This window comes from Pseudophryne corroboree, chromosome 4 (assembly GCF_028390025.1).
Source record: "Pseudophryne corroboree isolate aPseCor3 chromosome 4, aPseCor3.hap2, whole genome shotgun sequence".
Taxonomy (NCBI): domain Eukaryota; kingdom Metazoa; phylum Chordata; class Amphibia; order Anura; family Myobatrachidae; genus Pseudophryne; species Pseudophryne corroboree.
In genome coordinates this window covers 272,283,534-272,298,895 of record NC_086447.1, presented here as the reverse complement: position 1 = coordinate 272,298,895, position 15,362 = coordinate 272,283,534, and the positions used below count along the sequence as shown (strand labels likewise).

Sequence of the window (15,362 nt, the reverse complement as noted above, 5' to 3'; positions counted from 1 at the left end):
CATCTCATGCAAAGATGTAGAAGAGGTGCATTGTAGTAGCTGTATGACTAAGCCAAGCGACACAAACAATTCCCACTGGAATTATACGGCAATATTACAGGAATTATATGGCAGTACCACTGGACATATACGGCAGTATCACTGGAATTATATGGCAGTACCACTGGACATATACGGAAGTGTCAGACAGGAGGGCACTTTAAAAAAAAATAGTCCCCAAACAGCACATGATGCAAAGAAGAAAAAAAGAGGTGCAAGATGGAATTGTCCTTGAGCCCTCCCACCCACCCTTATAATATATAATAAAATCAATCACGTGTTGGATAAAAATTATAATATCTATTTATTCATAAATTGATAAATGACAGTTGATAAAAACTGTAGATTAAGTACCGGTACAAAAATCACAAACATGTAATACATAAAACAAAAGACATATCAACTATCATTTATCAATTTATGAATAAATATATATTATAATTTTTATCCAACACGTGATTGATTTTATTTCTATATTTTGTATAAACCTTATATCTACATAATATAATCATTACAAAATTTCTTATACAACTTCAATACACATATTGAACAAGCTAGGGATGCGCTGAACCATACTTTTTTGTAGTTTGTTTGGGCCCCCACCAAAAAAGAAGCAATTAATCTCTCCTTGCACAAACTGGCTCTACAGAGGCAAGATGTCGACCTCATCCTCATATTCCTCACCCCTTTCACTGTGTACATTCCCCTCCTCACAAAGTATTAATTTGTCCCCACTGGAATCCACCATCACAGGTTCCTGTGTACTTTCCGGAGACAATTGCTGGTCAAGGTCTTCCTGGAGGAATTTAGAATTCATTTTGATGAACATCATCTTCTCTGCATCTTGTGGAAGTAACCTCCTACGCCGATCGCTGACAAGGTTAGCGGCTGCACTAAATACTCTTTTGGAGTACACACTGGAGTGGGGGCAACTTAGGTAAAATAAAGCCAGTTTGTGCAAGGGCATCCAAATTGCCTCTTTTCCAGCCAGTATACATACGGACTGTCTGACAGGACTACTAGGATGCTGTCACTCATATAATACTCCACCATTCTTTCAATGGTGACTGAATCATATGCAGTGACAGTAGACATGTCAGTAATCATTGGCAGGTCCTTCAGTCTAGACCATATGTCAGCTTTCGCTCCTGACTGCCCTGCATCACCGCCAGCGGGTGGGCTAGGAAATCTTATCCTTTTCCTTGCAGCCCCAGTGGTGGGAGAAATTGAAGGAGGAGCTGTTGACGGGTCACATTCCGCTTGAGTTGACAATTTACTCACCAGAAGGTCTTTGCACCTCTGCACACTTGTGTCTGCCAGAAAGAGAGATACAACGTAGGCTTTAAACCTGTGATTGAGCACGGTGGCCAAAATGTTGTGCTCTGATTTCAACAGATTGACCACCCTTAAATCCTGGCAAAGCGAATAAAGGGCTCGATTCAAAAGTCCCACATACTTAGCGGAATTGCTCCGTCTTACCTCCTCCTTTAATTTCTCCAGCTGCTTCTGCAAAAGCCTGATGAGGGGAATGACCTGACTCAAGCTGGGAGTGTCTGAAGTGACTTCACGTGTGGCAATTTCAAAGGGTTGGAGAACCTTGCACAATATGGAAATCATTCTCCACTGCGCTTGAGTCAGGTGCATTCCCCCTCCTTTGCCTATATCGTAGGTGGATGTATAGGCTTTAATGGCCTTTGGCTGCTCCTCCATCCTCCGAAGCATATAGAGTGTTGAATTTCACCTCATTACCACTTCTTGCTTTAGGTGATGGCAGGGCAGTTTCTGGAGTGTTTTCTGGTGTTCCAGTCTTCGGCACATGGTGGCAGAATGTCAAAAGTGGCCCGCAATTTTTCTGGCTACCGACAGCATCTCCTGTACACCCGTCATTTTTCAAAAAATTCTGTACCACCAAATTAATTGTATGTGCAAAACATGGGACGTGCTGGAATTTGCCCAGTTGTAATGCACGCACAATATTGGTGGCGTTGTCTAATATCACAAATTCCCAGGAGAGTCTAAGTGGGGTAAGCCAATGCGCGATGATGTCCCTCAATTTCCGTAAGAGGATGTCAGCGGTGTGCCTCTTATGGTAAGCAAGTTTGGATTTGCGAGATGCTGCTACTGGTGTCGCTGCTGCTGTTGTTGCTGCGGGAGGCAATACATCTACCCAGTGGGCTGTCACAGTCATATAGTTCTTAGTCTGCCCTGTTCCACTTGTCCACATGTCCGTGGTTAAGTGGACACTGGATACAACCACATTTTTTAGGACACTAGCGACATATTTTCTGACGTCTCTGTACATTCTCAATATTGCCTGCCTAGTGAAGTGGAACCTAGATGGGATTTGGTACCGGGGACACAATACCTCCATCAATTGTCTAAATCCCACTGCACTAATAGCGGATACCGGACGCACGTCTAACACCAATATAAGTGTCAAGGCCTCAGTTATCCGCTTTGCAACAGGATGACTGCTGTCATATTTCATCCTCCTCACAAAGGACTGTTGGACAGTCAATTGCTTAGTTGAAGTAGTAGAAGTGATCTTCCGACTTCCCCTCTGGGATGACGATCGACTCCCAGCAGCAACAACAGCATCGGCAGCAATAGGCGTATCACTCAAGAATCCTCCCGAGGAATCCCGGTTAGGAGAGGACTCATCAGTCTTGCCAGGGACATAGCCTGCTGACGTTCATGGCTGAGGATGAAGTTGACGTTGAGGGAGTTGGTGGTGTGGCTTGCCTCCTACAAGCCACACCACCAACTCCCTCAACGTCAACTTCATCAACGTCAACTTCATTAGGTACAAGAGGAAGAAGGGATTTAGGTGCCAGTGGACTGCTTACGCTCTTACCCAAAGTTTCACAACTTGACACTGACTTCTGATGAGTGCGCTGCAGGTGACGTATACGGGAGGATGTTCCTTGGTGGTTAACATCCTTACCCCTACGTATTACAGATTGACAAAGGCAACACACAGCTTGACACCTGTTGTCCGGATTTGTGGAGAAATAATTCCACACCGAAGAGGTGGCTTTTTTGGTATTTTGCCCAGGCATGACAATGGGCTTATTTATCCCACGGACAACAACTGTCTCCCCCGGTGCCTGATTTAAACAAACCACATCACCATCAGAATCCTCATCGTCAACTTCCTCCTCAGTGCCGGAACACCCATACCTTCATCCTGGTTTACTTCAACAGTGACATCTTCAATTTGAATAACAGAAACTGGACTGTGGGTGCTCCTTCCAGCACTTGCAGGGGGCGTGCAAATGGTGGAAGGAGCCACCTCTTCCCGTCCAGTGTTGGGAAGGTCAGGCATCGCAACCGCCGACACACTTGGACTCTCCTTGGGGATTTGTGATACCATCTTAGAACGCACAGTTCTTTTCTGTGCTTTTTCCATCTTAATTCTTTTCATTTTTCTAGCGGAAGGATGAGGGCTTCCATCGTCATGTGAAGCTGAACCACTAGTCATGAACATAGGCCAGGGCCTTAGCCGTTCCTTGCCACTCCGTGTCGTAAATGGCATATTGGCAAGTTTACGTTTCTCCTCAGACCATTTTAATTTCTTTTTTTGGGTCTTTTTACTGAACTTTGGCTTTTTGGATTTTACATGCCCTCTACTATCACACTGGGGATCAGGCTTGGCAGACGACGTTGATGGCATTTTATCGTCTATGTCATGACTAGTGGCAGCAGCTTCAGCACTAGGAAGAAGTGGTTCTTGATCTTTCCCTATTTTATCCTCCAACTTTTTGTTCTCCATTATTTTTCAGGAGTTATATAACACAATATGCGGCACAGGAGAGCGTACCCCTACACCTTACAGGGCAAATCCTGTAAAACTTATTTGGATTAAATATTAATAACCTCTTTATTTGGAGTAAATAATATATAGCACAGGACAGCACCTCTGAATTTATATGGCAGCACCACAGGACTGGATTTATACGGAATTATATGGATTTATATGGAGTTATACGGCAGGATCGCTGGAATTATACGGCAGGATTACTGGAATTATATGGCAATTTCACTGGAATTATACGGCAATATCGCAGGAATTATATGGCAATATCACAGGAATTATACGACAGTATTCCGAGAATTATACAGCAATATCACAGGAATTATACGCCAGTATCACAGGAATTATATGGCAATATCACTGGAATTATATGGCAATATCACAGGAATTATATGCAAGTATTCCGAGAATTATACGGCAATATCACAGGAATTATACGCAAGTATCACGGTAATTATATGGCAATACCACAGGAATTATACGGCAATATCACAGGAATTATACAGCAATATCACAGGAATTATACGCCAGTATCACAGGAATAATATTGCAATATCACTGGAATTATACGGCAATATCACAGGAATTATACACCAGTATCCCGAGTATTGCACTGCAATATCACTGTAATTATACGGCAATGTCAAGGGAATTATACGGCAATATCACTGGTATTATACGCCAGTAACACTGGATATATGGCAGCAGAGGACACCACCACTGTGACTGGTCACTGGACTGATGCTGCACAAGAGAGACCCCTGGTCTGATGCAGGACAACACAGCAAAACTGCAAAGGACTTATATAGCAGCACTGGGGACATATAGCAGCAGAGGACACCACCACTGTGACTGGTTGGACTGATGCAGCATAAGACACTGACTACACTGGACTGAGCAGCACAAGATAGCACTAGAATCGCCACCACACTTTCCCGCCCACACAGACACTGAGGACGGATACGCGTCCTCTCACTAAACTCTGCAAGACTGGAGTGAAAATAACCGCGACGCGCAGCTCCTTATATGGAATCCAAATCCCTCGAGAATCCGACAGCGGGATGATGAAGTTTTGCCTGACTTGGATCCGGGCTCGGGTAGGGAGGTTCGGTAGGGTTCAGATCTCGGGGATCCGAACCCGCTCATCTCTACTGTAAATCACAGAAAACATGTAATGGTGCAATCAACATTTCGGAGACCACCTCCCCTCCATCAGGATACACACACACACACACACACACACACACACACACACACACACACACACACAGTTACAATGAAGGGGGGCTCCAACTTACTGCCTTGCCCCGGGTGTTAAAAATCCTAGTTTCGGCCTTGGTTGTATGGATACAATTGGTCCTGTCTTTGCAAAAATTGTTCAATGCTCTTTGCAGACAGGCATTTTTCCTGGACGCCTAACGGAAGCAAGGCCGGTATCAAACCTTTCTTTTCTAGGAAAGGTTATTGAGAAAGTGGTTCCAAATCAACTGGAAACTCGCCTGACGACCCATGATATTTATGATCCATTTCAATCAGGATTCAGGAGAAGACATAGCACTGAAACAGCCCTGGTCTGTGTGTTAAATGATCTTCTGAGACAGAGGTGACTGTTCAATCTTACTCCTTCTGGATCTCTCTGCAGCATTCGATACCGTGGACCATGGGCTTCTGATTGAGCAACTGATACATTTTTGCAGACTAGATGGCACAGTCCTAAACTGGTTCAAATCATTTCTCACGGGCATGTCACAGAGAGTATCATCTGGAGTATACTCATCACCATCAGTGCCATTGCCATGTGGTGTCCCACAAGGTTCTGTACTATCTCCCATGCTTTTTGCAGTATACATGCTCCCACTGGGTGAAATAATCAGGCACCATGGCCTGGTTTACCACTGCTATGCAGATGATACACAACTGTACTTGCTCCGGGCACTGATAACCCAATAGCAGCCCTAAATGGCTGAACTAGCTGAGCTCCAGGAGTGGATGAGTGCCAGTTGGCTGCAACTGAACCCAGATAAAACAGAGGTCCTTATGATAGGACTGCAACATCAAAGGACAAGACTGCAGCATAGCCAACCAACTGGATTTAGACTCAGGGATTCAGGATTACAAATAACTGATCGTGGGGGTCATTCTGAGTTGTTCGCTCGTTGACGATTTTCGCAACGGAGCGATTAAGGTGAAAATGCGCATGCGCATGGTACGCAGTGCGCATGCGCTAAGTATTTTTGCTTAAAACTTAGTATATTTACTCACGTCCGAACGAAGAATTTTCATCGTTGAAGTGATCGGAGTGTGATTGACAGGAGGTGGGTGTTTCTGGGCGGAAACTGACATTTTTCAGGGAGTGTGCGGAAAAACGCAGGCGTGCCAGGATAAAACGCGGGAGTGTCTGGAGAAACGGGGGAGTGGCTGACCGAACGCAGGGTGTGTTTGTGACGTCAAACCAGGAACGAAATGGGCTGAGCTGATCTCAGTGTAGGAGTAAGTCTGGAGCTACTCAGAAACTGCTAAGAATTTTCTATGCGCAATTCTGCTAATCTTTCGTTCGCAATTCTGCTATGCTAAAATACACTCCCAGAGGGCGGCGGCCTAGCGTGTGCAATGCTGCTAAAATCTGCTAGCGAGCGAACAACTCGGAATGACCCCCAGTGTGCGGAATTTTGGCATTGTCCTGGATGGTAGCTTGACACTTAAACATCAGATATCAGCCACAATCATTCCTTCACTTTAGGAACATATCCAGGATCAAGCACTTAATTCCCTCAGATGATCTGCCAAAAGTCATACATGCATTTGTATCATCTCAATTAGACTACTCTAATGCCCTCTACCTTGGCCTCCGAGCAAAAGAATTGCATTGTTTACAGCTGGTGCAAAACACAGCTGCCAGGCTGTTAACCAACCAGCTCCGTTCTAGCCACGTAACACCCATCCTCTACTCCCTTCACTGGCTGCCTGTAAAATGGTGAATCATCTTCAAGATTGGCTTACTGAGTTTCAAAGCACTACATGACCAGGGCCCAAGGTACCTGAAGCAGCTTCTGATTCCATACTGCCCCGCTCGATTATTGTGATCTGAAGATGAAGGACTTTTAGCAGTACCTAGAATCTCCCGTAATTCATCTGGGGGTCGAGCTTTTAGTCATGCGGCTCCGACTCTATGGAACTCACTTCCCTGCACAGTGCGAGATATAGAATCCTTCAAGAATAGACTCAAGACTTTCCTGTTTACTCAAGCATTTCCATAATGTCCCTTTAGTATCTACATGCTTCTGTATTTTATGAACAGCTGTTCTGTACTTCATTGTTTCTGTACTATATTATGCTATGTATCTGTTAAGTGCCTTGAGTCCTATTGGAGAAAGGGCGCTATATAAATAAAATTATTATTATTATTATTATTTTACATCAGCACCATACCATCCAGCCGCTAATGGGCTGGCTGCGAAATTTGTACAAACCTTCAAAAAAGGTATCAAGTCCATGCACCATGAACCTCTATCTTTTCAACACAAGATTGATAACATTCTGTTTATATATTGTGGAACTTAGCATTCCGGTAACAGTCAGCCACTGCTGTGCTCTTAATGCAATGGACTTGATAAAACTGGATGTGACATTACATTCAGGTACATGTCAAACAATTTCTAACTGTTTATCAAAGATAAATGGCAACCGGGAATACTTTATTCCAAATCTGGCCCTCTGATGTATGTGATTGAAGTGACAACACCACATTGACCAAATAATAGAGGCCAGGGGGCAAATGGACTGTACATCAACACCTGGGCATAGCCAAGCAAGTGATGTAGGGGTGTATGTATACCCATCTGAGTTTGCTATAGAGACTGTTCCTGATTTTATAGAGAACTAGCTGGAGTACCTGGCGTTGCCCGGGATTTTAAGAATGTTTGTTTACAAAAATCAATGTAAAGATTAAACACACAGGTTGCCGCTAACATTTTATTCCTTGTGGAACTGTTTTTATTTCCACCATTTGTACTGTAGCTGTTTTCTTTGGTGGCATTTTATTTTTTTAACTTCAAAACAATAGAACATTTTGTAAATGATCACTCACATATTATGCATGTCCTGAAATAGTCTGTGCTGCTCGCCCACCCCTAGGGGTGCTAGTGGTGTGTTTCCCCCACAGTGTTTATTCCCAGAGTGTAAGTCATATGTATACCAAGTTTGGTGTAAATTGCTCCAGGCATTACAGAGTTATGCTGTCTGCTGAAAATCTCTGTGCTGCTGCCTCACCCCTAGGGGTGTGTTACCCTCACAGTGTTTGTTCCCAGATTGTAATTCATATGTGTAGCAAGTGGAGTAGTGACAGAAAATCAAGTGCGCTTAGGTTCTGGAGCTGGTGCTCTTCGTCAGGGCAATGCTCGATACGCGTTGGCCTGTGACAGGAGGATTAACTCCAGGATTGGATAGAGCGCTGCAGTTGGAATCCGATTCGAGTGAGGAGGCCCAGTATCCGGAACCTGGTACTTCCATTTAAGATCTATATGCTCAAATTTGATTCTCAATCTGGTAAACGCCTCCAATCCTCATTTTTATCTGTATTGTGTAACCAGTGTCTGTCAAATAAATTGTGTAAACGGTATCACGCTATGTGGGTTTCGATTTCTTGTCCCCACATATCTGAATGAGATTGCACTGTTGGGAATAATATTGAAGATCTGTGCATTAACTTTGGGCTTGAAAACTACATTTATCTGGTAAAGCCCTCCAATTGAATATTTAATGTTGGAGATACGCATATTTCTTTCACTATATGGTTTTCTGCTGTTCTCACCTACATGGGACATATCTGAAACAATATTACACTATGTATATTGTTTTCATTTATTTACATGTCCTTTGATGCTCGGTGTATAAGAAACATATTTATTTCAAACATCCGCCTCCATTACAAATCCAGAGCTGAATTTGAGATAAGTATCAACACCACACTTAGGGTGTTGCATGCACGCACCTATTTTTGATAGAACCTAAGCGCACTTGATTTTCTGTCACTACCCAACTTTTTCAAGTTCACATTTTGGTTATAGGGTATAACCACGACAGAGGATTATTGCTGCTTAGTTAGCGCCAATAAGATACCTCTGCCTACATTAACCATATGTGTAGCAAGTTTGTTTAAAATTGGTCCAGCCATTCGTGAGTTATGCTGGATCTTGAAATATTCTGTGCTGCAGGCCCACCCCTAGGGGTGCTAGGGGTGTCTAACCCCCACAGAGTTTGTTGATAGATGGTAAGTCAGATGTGTCCCAAGTTTCGTGTGAAGTGCTCCAGGCAGTGGCGTAACTAGAAATTTTTCTCCCCCAAGCCAAAAAATTCTCTGGCACCCCCTCCCCCCCCCCATAGTTGGTACTAGTAAAGCGATGAATCTGCACCGCAAAAAAGGGTTGTGGCTTTGTTGGAATGGGCGTGGCTTCGCATAAAGGGGCGCGGCATTGCAGGAAAAGACTACCTTATACCCCAGTTTTGCAACCTGCACGCCCAGACGTTGGCCAACATAGGAAAGAAAAATACTCCTGATTCATGCGCCTTACATTATTTGTCATTTTTCCTCCTTATAGTAATGCCCAGTATACATTATGCCACATACTGCAATGGCCCTTAGACATTATGCCACACACAATAATGCACATGACACAATATGCACACACCATAATGCCCCCGACACATTATGCCACACACCGTAATGCCTGTGACACATTATGACAGGCATCGCAATGTCTGTTAAACATTATGACACACACTGCAATGCCCCTGATACATTATAGCACATACAATGCCTGTGACACATTATGACACAAACCGCAATGACCCTGAGACATTATACCACATACCACAATGCCCATGATATAGTATACCACACACCGTAATGCCTGACACATTATGACACACTCCGCAATGTCCGTGATACATTATGCCACACACAGCAATAACCCTGAGACATTATACCACATACCACAATGCCCGTGATATAGTATACCACACACCGTAATGCCTGACACATTATGACACACACCGCAATGTCCGTGATACGTTATGCCACACACAGCAATGACCCTGAGACATTATACCACATACCACAATGCCCGTGATATAGTATACCACACACCGTAATGCCTGTGACACATACCGCAATGCCCGTTATACCCTATGCCACACACTGCAATCCCCTTATACATTATGCCACACTGCAATGCCCCTGAGACATTATACCACATACCACAATGCCCGTGATATAGTATACCACAAACCGTAATGCCTGTAAAAAAAAATACCGCAATGCCCGTTATACCCTATGCCACACACCGCAATGCCCGTTATACATTATACCACACTGCAATGCCCCTGAGACATTATACCACATACCACAATTCCCGTGATATAGTATGCCACACACCGTAATGCCTGTGACACATTATGACACACACCGCAATGTCCGTGACACATTATGCCACACACCGCAATGTCCGTGATACATTATGCCACACACCGCAATGCCCATTACACATTAAGTCCTACAGTAAGGCTTCTAATTACTTTTAAATTACCTGCTCGTTGCCAGGGGTTTCATGCTCTTGGTTCCATGCACGGTGCCAGGGGTTTTCATGCTCAGGGTGTCATGCTCGTTGCCAGGGGTTTCATGCACTGGGTGTCATGCTCGTTGCCAGGGGTTTCATGCACTGGGTATCATGCTCGTTGCTAGGGGGTAATACTTGTTGCTAGGGCTGTGCTCCCAGTGCCACATATGCCCCCAGTGCCAGATATTCTCCCACAGTGCCAGGTACACACATGCCCCCAGTGCCAAATATAGCCCCACACATGTGCCAGGTACACATATACCCCCCAGTGCCACATATGCCCCCTCAGTTCCACATATGCCCCCAAAGTGCCAAATATGCTCCCCCTCCCCCAGTGCCAGATATGCTCCCCCAGTTCCAGTTCAACTCCCCCACCCCCGCTCCACCGCTGTTTTGTGAAGGAGGGACACGGAGGGCACAGCGCGCACCTCTCCTGTGTCCCTCCTGCGTCTTCGGCGGGTCTGTTAAATAAAGTGCCCATTCGTGAGCCAATCAGAGCTCGCGAACGGGCACTTCATTTAATAGACCTGTCGGAGACGCAGGAGGGACACAGGAGAGGCGCGCGCTGTGCCCTCCGTGTCCCTCCATCACAGCAGCGGAGGGTTGGAGGGAAGGAGGGAGAGGAGACAGCAGATTGGCATGCGGACGGCTCGTCCGCATGTCAATCTGCGCTAAATCAGTGGCGGCGCCCCCCGCAGCCCTGCGCCTCCAAGCCACCGCGAGGGCTGCGGGGGCAGTAGTTACGCCACTGGCTCCAGGCCTTCCACAGTTATGCTGTCTGCTGACATACTCTGTGCTGCTTTCCCATCTCCAGGGGTGCTAGGGGTGTCTGACCCCCAAAGTGTTTGTTCCCAGAGTGTAAGTCACATGTGTACCAAGTTTGTTGTAAATTGCTGCTTTTGGTGTAAATTGCTCCAGGCATTCCAGAGTTATGCTGTCAGCTGAAAAACTCTGTGCTGCTGCCTCACCCCTAGGGATGCTTGGGGTGTCTTACCCCTACTGTGTTTGTGCCCAGATTGTAATTCATATGTGTACCAAGTTAATTTTACATTGGTCCAGGCATTCGGGAGTTATGCTGTATCCTAAAATAATCTGTGCTGCAGTCCCACCTCTAGGGGTGCTAGGGGTGTCTAACCCCCACAGAGTTTGTTCAAAGAGTGTAAGTCAGATGTGTCCCAAGTTTGGTGTAAAGTGTTCCAGGCCTTCCACAGTTATGCTGTCCGCTGGCATACTCTGTGCTGCTGCTCCCTACCTAGAGGTGCTAGGAGTGTCTGACCCCACAGTTTTTGTTCCCAGAGTGTAAGTCATATGTGTACCAATTTGTGAGTACATGGCTCCAGCAATTCCGGAGTTATGAAGTCCTGATACACTCTGTGCTGCTGTCTCCCCCCAAGGGGTGCTAGGGATTTCTACATTTTTTAAGTTGCCTCCCCGGTGTTTTAATTAGAAATGTGCGGCAGGCACTTTCGTGTTTTGGTTTTGGTTCTAATTCCCCGCCGATGTTTTGGTTTTGCCTTGGTTTTGCCAAAACCACCCTTTCGGGTTTTGGTTTTGGATCTGGATGATTTTTTAAAACAAAAACATAAAAACGGCTAAAATCACAGAATTGGGGGGTCATTTTGCTCCTACGGTATTATTAACCTCAATAACATTCATTTCCACTCATTTCCAGTTTATTCTGAACACCTCACACCTCACAATATTGTTTTTAGGCCTAAAAGTTGCACCGAGGTTGTATGACTAAGCTAAGCGACACAAGTGTGCGGCACAAACACCTGGTCCATCTAGGAGTGGCGCGCAAGTGGCAGACAGGATGGCAGATTTAAAAAATAGGCCACAAACAGCACATGATGCAAAGAAAAGAAAAAAAGAGGTGCAATGAGGTAGCTGGATGACTAAGCTAAGCGACACAAGTGTGCTGCACAAACACCTGGCCCATCTAGGAGTGGCCCTGCAATTGCAGACAGGATGGCACTTTAAAAAACTAGGCCACAAACAGCACATCATGCAAAGAAGAAAAAGAGGTGCAATGAGGTAGCTGTATGACTAAGCTAAGCGACACAAGTGTGCGGCACAAACACCTGGCCCATCTAGGAGTGGCACTGCAGTGTCAGACAGGATGGCACTTTAAAAAACTATGCCCCAAACAGCACATCATGCAAAGAAGAAAAAGAGGTGCAATGAGGTAGCTGTATGACTAAGCTAAGCGACACAAGTGTGCGGCACAAACAACATGGGACGTGCTGGAATTTGCCCAGATGTAATACACGCACAATATTGGTGGCACAGGATTGCGTACCCCTAAACCAAATACACACACGGCAAAGCCTGTCAAATTAATTTGGATAATAATAACCCTTTTATTTGAAGCTATTATAATAATATTCAGCACAGGCGAGCGTACCCCTACACCACACAGGGCAAACCCTGTAAAAATGATTTGGATAATAATATAAGTAATGTACAGTAAATAACCCTTGGAGTAAATAATATACAGCACAGGACACCACCACTGCACTTATGGCAGCACAAGACACCACCACTGGACTGATGCAGCACAAGACAGCACCACTGGACTGGACTTATACGGCAGTACTCCTGGACTTATACGGCAGTACCCCTGGAGTTGTACGGCAGTGTCAGACAGGATGGCACTTTAAAAACCTAGTCCCCAAACAGCACATGATGCAAAGAAGAAAAAGAGGTGCAAGATGGAATTGTCCTTGGGCCCTCCCACCCACCCTTATATTGTATAAACAGGACATGCATACTTTAACAAACCAATCATTTCAGCAACAGGGTCTGCCACACGACTGTGGCTGAAATGACTGGTTTGTTGGGGAGCCCACCAAAAAAGAAGCAATCAATCTCTCCTTGCACAAACTGGCTCTACAGAGACAAGATGTCAACCTTATCCTCATCCTCCAATTCCTCACCCCTTTCACTGTGTGTATCCTCCTCCTCACAGAGTATTAATTCGTTCCCACTGGAATCCACCATCACAGGTCCCTGTGTACTTTCTGGAGATAATTGGTGGTAAAGGTCTTCCCGGAGGAATTTATAATTCATTTTGATGAACATCATCTTCTCCACATTTTGTAGAAGTAATCTCCTACACCGATAGCTGAGAAGGTTACCGGCTGCACTAAACACTCTTTCAGGGTACACACTGGAGGGAGGATGGGGGGGGGGGGGGGGGGGTGGCAACTTAGGTAAAATAAAGCCTGTTTGTGCAAGGGCCTCCAAATTACCTCTTTTTCCTGACAGTATACATATGGACTGTCTGACATGCCTACTTGGATGCTGTCACCCATATAATCCTCCACCATTCTTTCAATGGTGACAGCATCATATGCAGTGACAGTAGACATGCCAGTAATTGTTGGCAGATCCTTCAGTCCGGACCAGATGTCAGCACTTGCTCCTTACTGTCCTGCATCACCGCTAGCTGGTGGGCTCAGAAATGTTATCCTTTTCCTCACAGCCCCAGTTGCGGGAGAAAATAAAGGAGAACCTGTTGATGGGTCACGTTCCGCTAGAGTGGACAATTTTCTCACCAGCAGGTCTTTGAACCTCTGCAGACTTGTGTCTGCTGGAAAGAGAGATACAACGTAGGCTTTAAACCTAGTATCGAGCACGGTGGACAAAATTAGTGCTCTGATTTCAACAGATTGACCACCCTTGAATCCTGGCAAAGCGAATGAAGGGCTCCATCAACAAGTCCCACATACTTAGCAGAATTGCTCCGTCTTACCTCCTCCTCTAATTTCTCCAGCTGCTTCTGCAAAAGCCTGATGAGTGGAATGACCTGACTCAGGCTGGCCGTGTCTGAACTGACTTCACGTGTGGCATGTTCAGAGGGTTGCACAACCTTGCACAACGTTGAAATCATTCTCCACTGCACTTGAGTCAGGTGCATTCCCCCTCCTTTGCCTATATCGTAGGTAGCTGTATAGGCTTGAATGGCCTTTTGCTGCTCCTCCATCCTCTGAAGCATATAGAGTGTTGAATTCCACCTCGTTACCACCTCTTGCTTCAGGTGATGGCAGGGCAGGTTCAGGAGTGCTTGCTGTTGCTCCAGTCTTCGAAACGCGGTGACTGAATGCCGAAAGTGGCCCGCGATTTCGGTACCGGGGACACACTACCTCCATCAAATGTCTAAATCCCACTGCACCAATGGCAGATACTGGATGCACGTTTAAGACCAACATAGCTGTCAAGGCCTCAGTTATCCGCTTTGCAACAAGATGACTGCTGTCATATTTCATCTTCCTCGCAAAGGACTATTGGACAGTCAATTGCTTAGCTGAAGTAGTACAAGCGGTCTTCCGACTTCCCCTCTGGGATGACGATCTACTCCCAGCGGCAACAACATTAGCGGCAGCAGCAGTAGGCATACCACTCAAGGATCCTCTGGAGGAATCTTGGTAAGGAGAGGACTCGTCAGTCATGCCAGTGACATGGGCTGCAGGACTACTGACGTTCCTGACTGAGGAGGAAATTGACGTTGAGGGATTTGGTGGTGTGGCTTGCAGGAGCTTAGGTACAAGAGGAAGAAGGGATTTAGGTGTCGGTGGATTGCTTACGCTCTTACCCATAGCTTCTGAACTTGACAATGACTTCTGATGAATGCGCTGCAGGTGACGTATAAGGGAGGATGTTCCTAGGTGGTTAACGTCCTGACCCCTACTTATTACGGATTGACAAAGGCAACACACGGTTTGACACCTGTTGTCCGGATTTGTGGAGAAATAAATCCACATTGAAGAGGTGGCTTTTTTGGTATTTTGCCCAGGCATGACAATGGGCTTATTCATCCCACGGACAACAACTGTCTCCCCCGGTGCCTGATTTAAACAAACCACATAACCATCAGAATCATCATCGTCAACTAC

General features: G+C 45.5%; 1 protein-coding gene across 2 annotated transcripts in view; it reads left to right on the top strand.

The window, feature by feature from the left end:
- VEPH1 (ventricular zone expressed PH domain containing 1) overlaps window positions 1-15,362 on the top strand; it is a 988,289-nt gene that overhangs the window by 717,421 nt on the left and 255,506 nt on the right. The gene's annotated exons all lie outside the window — the stretch shown is intronic.